The sequence below is a fragment of the Aegilops tauschii genome, unplaced genomic scaffold (genome assembly GCF_002575655.3).
Source record: "Aegilops tauschii subsp. strangulata cultivar AL8/78 unplaced genomic scaffold, Aet v6.0 ptg001190l_obj, whole genome shotgun sequence".
In the NCBI taxonomy this organism is placed as follows: domain Eukaryota; kingdom Viridiplantae; phylum Streptophyta; class Magnoliopsida; order Poales; family Poaceae; genus Aegilops; species Aegilops tauschii.
The window spans coordinates 30,001-36,231 of NW_027333393.1; the positions used below are offsets into that span (position 1 = coordinate 30,001).

Sequence of the window (6,231 nt, forward strand, 5' to 3'; positions counted from 1 at the left end):
CTTTTGTCATTCTTTGCTCCTTTTTCACTCAATGATTCCTTCGAATTTGCCGACCAAAAATTCTATATGTCTATTCTATCTATGATATTTCTATATATATAGAATATGATATCTAATATGACATCCGATTTGTCAAAGGGATTGGATTGGTGACTTACCCATTCAGTGACTTTGGCACTGGACGTTCCAAAAACGGGTACTATCGGATCGGGTGAATTAGAGAATAGACAGAGGTCCGTTGGCATTTCAGCCTTTCTTCTCCTTTCAGGGCCTATCCGAAAGAGAATCCAGTACCTCTTGGTCCTGAATATCAGAATAGGACGAACGAACCGGCCTCCGCGGATATCTTTGCTTCGGAACAAAACCCTGCAATCAAATAGATTGTCCCAAGGGCGCCATATTCTAGGAGCCCAAGTTATGCTATTGAAAATTCGTTCCTCTAGCAGTTCCGGTTTGAGCATTCCGTTCCCTTTTTCAAACTCCACTTCTTTTCATATAGCAATCCCTGATCAAAGAGAGAACAATATCCATTTCAAAACATTTCTAACAGATTCCTTAGTTCGGACCGACGAAGTAATGTCACTCGACTATTATCAACCTGACTGCAATCTTTTTCTGTCGGTAAGGATTGCACCAGAGCACCTTCTACTTCTAATAGGCCATGAACTATAGATAGAGAAGAATCATTCTGAGCGAGTACATAAGAAGCGATCCACTTTTTTTCATCGGTTCCAGGGGAAGACCAAAGATCTTGCGCGGCAGGTCCGCCAGAAAAACTCAAAAGAGAAAGAAGTCTCGTTAATCTCTTCATGCTCGTTCCAAGTTCGAAGTACCTTTTGGCCAAAGAAAAACCCGCTTCCTGACACGATTGCCTCTTTATCTTTATATAGATAGATTCTATGGGGTTATTACTTAGTAAGTCTATTTTGTACAAGAGCCCCTCCTATCTGATAGAAAAGGGTCCCATGATCCCGAGCCGATCTTACCTTGGCTCGCAAACCCCAAGTTTGTCTATGAAGAGCTAATCTAATTGTATTTTTTTCTAGAATGGATTTCTTATGTGGAATACTAATGGATAGGGCTTCGTTGCTAAGTGCTACAAGATCTAGTGCACTGGAACTCGTGGTTATGGACCCGAATCCTTTAGTATGGAACATTGTCTTTTCCAAGTAAAAACCCCTAGTATATGAAAGAATGAAAAGGTGCTTTCGTTCTTGTGGAATAAGAAGCCCTCGTACCTTAATGAAAGGAAAATCGTAATTTTTCGTTAGGTATTTGACCAAATAGGATCGTCCAGTTCCTACAGAACCTATCACTAAAATACCCGATAGGGCTAAGCGGAACGAAAAGGGTTTTCCATGAGATGGTAAATGAAAACGATTAGTCCCACACGAGGTTTGGGAATAAGTGATTGTCTGATAATGAGCAAGGAATATACGTCTTTCTGCTAAAGAGGATCTATTAAACTCATAATTCATTAGATCCTTGTTATCAATGCCAACTAGGTATCATAAGTAAATGGATCCCGGTTGTTCAATCCTTTGATAACCAAGGTCATTCTTTGCTAAAGAGAAATGATCACTATGAGTCAGACTCAATAGAATTGGATCCATTCCAAATAGCGAGAATTAGGATTCTTGATCCCTCTCAATCTCTCTTTCAATTCGAGGATCCAGAGAGGTGTTTTCATAGTCATCTCCGAATATTTGCCATCTCGGAATATTTTCGATTTCATTTTTCTATGATATGTCTTTCTATATGAAAATTGGTTATTTACGATGTACGATGATCCCTGTTAAGCATCCATGGCTGAATGGTTAAAGCGCCCAACTCATAATTGGTAAATTTGCGGGTTCAATTCCTGCTGGATGCACACGAACGGGAACATTCCATAAGTCTATTGGAACTGGCTCTCTATCCATGGAATCTCATCCATCATCCATACATAACGAATTGGTATGGTATATTCATACCATAACATAAGAACAATAAGAACTCGAATTCTTATCGATACTGGAACTCAGAGCATAGGAGGGAAAGTCGATTTATGGATGGAATCAAATACGCAGTATTTACAGAAAAAAGTCTTCGTTTATTGGGAAAGAATCAATATACTTTTAATGTCGAATCGGGATTCACTAAGACAGAAATAAAGCATTGGGTCGAACTCTTCTTTGGTGTTAAGGTGGTAGCTGTGAATAGCCATCGACTACCTGGAAAAGGTAGAAGAATAGGACCTATTCTGGGCCATACAATGCATTACAGACGTATGATCATTACCCTTCAACCGGGTTATTCTATTCCACTTCTAGATAGAGAAAAAAACTAAAGGAGAATACTTAATAATACGGCGAAACATTTATACAAAACACCTATCCCGAGCACACGCAAGGGAACCGTAGACAGGCAAGTGAAATCCAATCCACGAAATAATTTGATCCATGGACGGCACCGTTGTGGTAAAGGTCGTAATTCCAGAGGAATCATTACCGCAAGGCATAGAGGGGGAGGTCATAAGCGCCTATACCGTAAAATAGATTTTCGACGGAATCAAAAAGACATATCTGGTAGAATCGTAACCATAGAATACGACCCTAATCGAAATGCATACATTTGTCTCATACACTATGGGGATGGTGAGAAGAGATATATTTTACATCCCAGAGGGGCTATAATTGGAGATACTATTGTTTCTGGTACAAAAGTTCCTATATCAATGGGAAATGCCCTACCTTTGAGTGCGGTTTGAACTATTGATTTACGTAATTGGAAGTAACCAATTAGGTTTACGACGAAACCTAGAAATCGATCACTGATCCAATTTGACTACCTCTACGGGATAGACCTCAACAGAAAACTGTTGAGTAACGGCAGCAAGTGATTGAGTTCAGTAGTTCCTCATAGAAAATTATTGGCTCTAGAGATATGGTAATATGGAGAAGACAAAATTGTTTGAAGCACGCACAGAACCGGAAGCGCCCCTTGTTTCAAAGAGAGGAGGACGGGTTATTCACATTTAATTTGATGGTCAGAGGCAAATTGAAAGCTAAGCAGTGGTAATTAAGACCCCCGGGGGAAAATAGGGATGTCTCCTACGTTACCCATAATATGTGGAAGTATCGACGTAATTTCATAGAGTCATTCGATCTGAATGCTACATGAAGAACATAAGCCAGATGACGGAACGCAGAGACCTAGGATGTAGAAGATCATAACATGAGCGATTCGGCAGATTTGGATTCCTTTCCTATATATCCACTCATGTGGTACTTCATCATATGATTCATATAAGATCCATCTGTCTAGAGATCGTCATATACATCTAGAAAGCCGTATGCTTTGGAAGAAGCTTGTACAGTTTGGGAAGGGGTTTTTTGAGAGAAAAGAAGAATCTACTTCAACCGATATGCCCTTAGGCACGGCCATGCATAACATAGAAATCACACGTGGAAGGGGTGGGCAATTAGCTAGAGCAGCAGGTGCTGTAGCGAAACTCATTGCAAAAGAGGGTAAATCGGCCACTTTAAGATTACCATCTGGGGAGGTCCGTTTAGTATCCCAAAACTGCTTAGCAACAGTCGGACAAGTGGGTAATGTTGGGGTGAACCAAAAAAGTTTGGGTAGAGCCGGATCTAAGTGTTGGCTAGGTAAACGCCCCGTAGTAAGAGGGGTAGTTATGAACCCTGTGGACCACCCCCATGGGGGCGGTGAAGGGAAAGCTCCCATTGGTAGAAAAAAACCCACAACCCCTTGGGGTTATCCTGCGCTTGGAAGAAGAACTAGGAAAAGGAAAAAATATAGCGATAGTTTTATTCTTCGTCGCCGTAAGTAAATACGTAACTAGGAATATGGAAAATTGCATTTTTGGAATTTGCAATAATGCGATGGGCGAACGACGGGAATTGAACCCGCGCATGGTGGATTCACAATCCACTGCCTTGATCCACTTGGCTACATCCGCCCCTTATCCAGCTAAAGGATTTTTTGCTTTTTTCCATTGATCATTATTCTATTTATTCTGACCTCCGTACTTCGATCGAGATATTGGACATAGAATGCCACTCTTTAAAAAGGAAAAAAGGAGTAATCAGCTGTGACACGAAAAAAAACGAATCCTTTTGTAGCTCATCATTTATTGGCAAAGATAGAAAAGGTCAATATGAAGGAGGAGAAAGAAACAATAGTAACGTGGTCCCGGGCATCTAGCATTCTACCCACAATGGTTGGCCATACAATCGCGATTCATAATGGAAAGGAACATATACCTATTTACATAACAAATCCTATGGTAGGTCGCAAATTGGGGGAATTCGTGCCTACTCGGCATTTCACGAGTTATGAAAATGCAAGAAAGGATACTAAATCTCGTCGTTAACTGAATTCTGAATAGAAAGATTAAGAAGAAAAAAAAGATTCAAAATAAAGTAAAGGTAGGCGGGGAATAACCTTATTTATGACAAGTTTCAAACTAGTAAAGTATATCCCTAGGATAAAGAAGAAGAAAAGTGGGCTAAGGAAACTCGCAAGGAAAGTTCCAACCGATCGTCTACTTAAGTTCGAGAGAGTTTTCAAAGCACAAAAACGTATCCCTATGTCTGTTTTCAAAGCACAAAGAGTTCTTGACGAGATTCGCTGGCGTTACTACGAGGAAACTGTTATGATACTGAACCTCATGCCCTATCGAGCATCTTATCCCATCTTAAAGTTGGTTTATTCGGCAGCCGCAAATGCTACTCATTATAGGGATTTCGACAAAGCGAATTTATTTATTACTAAAGCCGAAGTCAGTAGGAGTACTATTATGAAGAAATTCAGACCTCGAGCTCGAGGACGTAGTTTCCCCATAAAAAAAAGCATGTGTCATATAACAATTGTACTAAATATAGTAAAGAAATCTAAATAACCTTTAGATCCATCTAAGATTTCGATTCCCAGTAAAAAAAAATATAGAATAGAAAAATATGGGACAAAAAATAAATCCACTCGGTTTCAGACTTGGTACAACCCAAAAACACCATTCCTTTTGGTTCGCACAACCAAAAAATTATTCTGAAGGTCTACAGGAAGATAAAAAAATAAGGGATTGTATCAAGAACTATATACAAAAGAATAGGAAAAAGGGCTCGAATAGAAAAATAGAATCAGACTCAAGTTCCGAAGTAATTACACATAATAGAAAAATGGACTCAGGTTCAAGTTCCGAAGTAATTACACATATAGAAATCCAAAAAGAAATCGATACGATCCACGTCATAATCCATATTGGATTCCCAAATTTATTAAAGAAAAAAGGAGCAATCGAAGAATTAGAGAAAGATCTACAAAAGGAAATTAACTCTGTAAACCAGAGATTTAATATTTCTATCGAAAAAGTGAAAGAACCTTATAGACAGCCTAACATTCTTGCAGAATATATAGCTTTCCAATTAAAAAATAGAGTTTCATTCCGAAAGGCAATGAAAAAAGCCATTGAATTAACTAAAAAAGCAGATATAAGGGGAGTAAAAGTAAAAATTGCGGGTCGTCTCGGAGGAAAAGAAATTGCACGCGCCGAATCTATTAAAAAGGGTAGACTTCCCCTCCAAACAATTCGCGCTAAAATTGATTATTGCTGCTATCCAATTCGGACTATCTATGGAGTATTAGGTGTAAAAATTTGGATATTCGTAGACGAAGAATAAGTAATCTTGTCTTCGGATTCTGTCCATTGATAGAATAAAAAATGACAAGAGACTTTTTTCCTGAAATCCCTGCAAAAGAAGAAATTATACCTCTTTCTATAAGATTTAATGAAAATTGATAAATCATTTAATATAATTGCTATGCTTAGTGTGTGACTCGTTATTTTTTTCTTTTTTTTAAGAAAAAAACTTAGTAATTATAGAAAATTAACTAATAACCAACCTATTGCTTCGTATTGTCGAGATCCTAACTAAGAAACAGTCACTATATGAATAAATACCTCTATCATAAATGAGTAGATGTGTCATATAGTTGTAGCAACTGCAATTTTTTCTCTAAAAAAGAAAAGGGATTCTAGGTTGTGAAGCAAAACTAAAGGGATGTGGATAAAGGGAGGGATGATAGAAAGAAGGAAGAGGAAATAAATAAGATATAGGATTCCACTATGTATGGTCTATGAATTACATCATAAAAGGCAATGTGATAAAGCATCAATATAATAAAAATAATAGAGAATTAAAAAATTGTAACTTGAAACAAGAACTACAA

The 6,231-nt window shown here is 38.2% G+C and overlaps 1 long non-coding RNA gene across 1 annotated transcript; it reads right to left on the reverse strand.

The window, feature by feature from the left end:
• Nucleotides 1-1,979: 1,979 nt before the first annotated feature.
• Nucleotides 1,980-5,765, reverse strand: LOC141038123 (uncharacterized). The gene is made up of 2 exons (XR_012199350.1): nt 3,397-5,765; nt 1,980-2,732 (listed from the first exon to the last, which is right to left on the reverse strand). It is a non-coding gene; the product is annotated as an uncharacterized lncRNA (long non-coding RNA).
• Between the last annotated feature and the right edge of the window lie 466 nt (nt 5,766-6,231).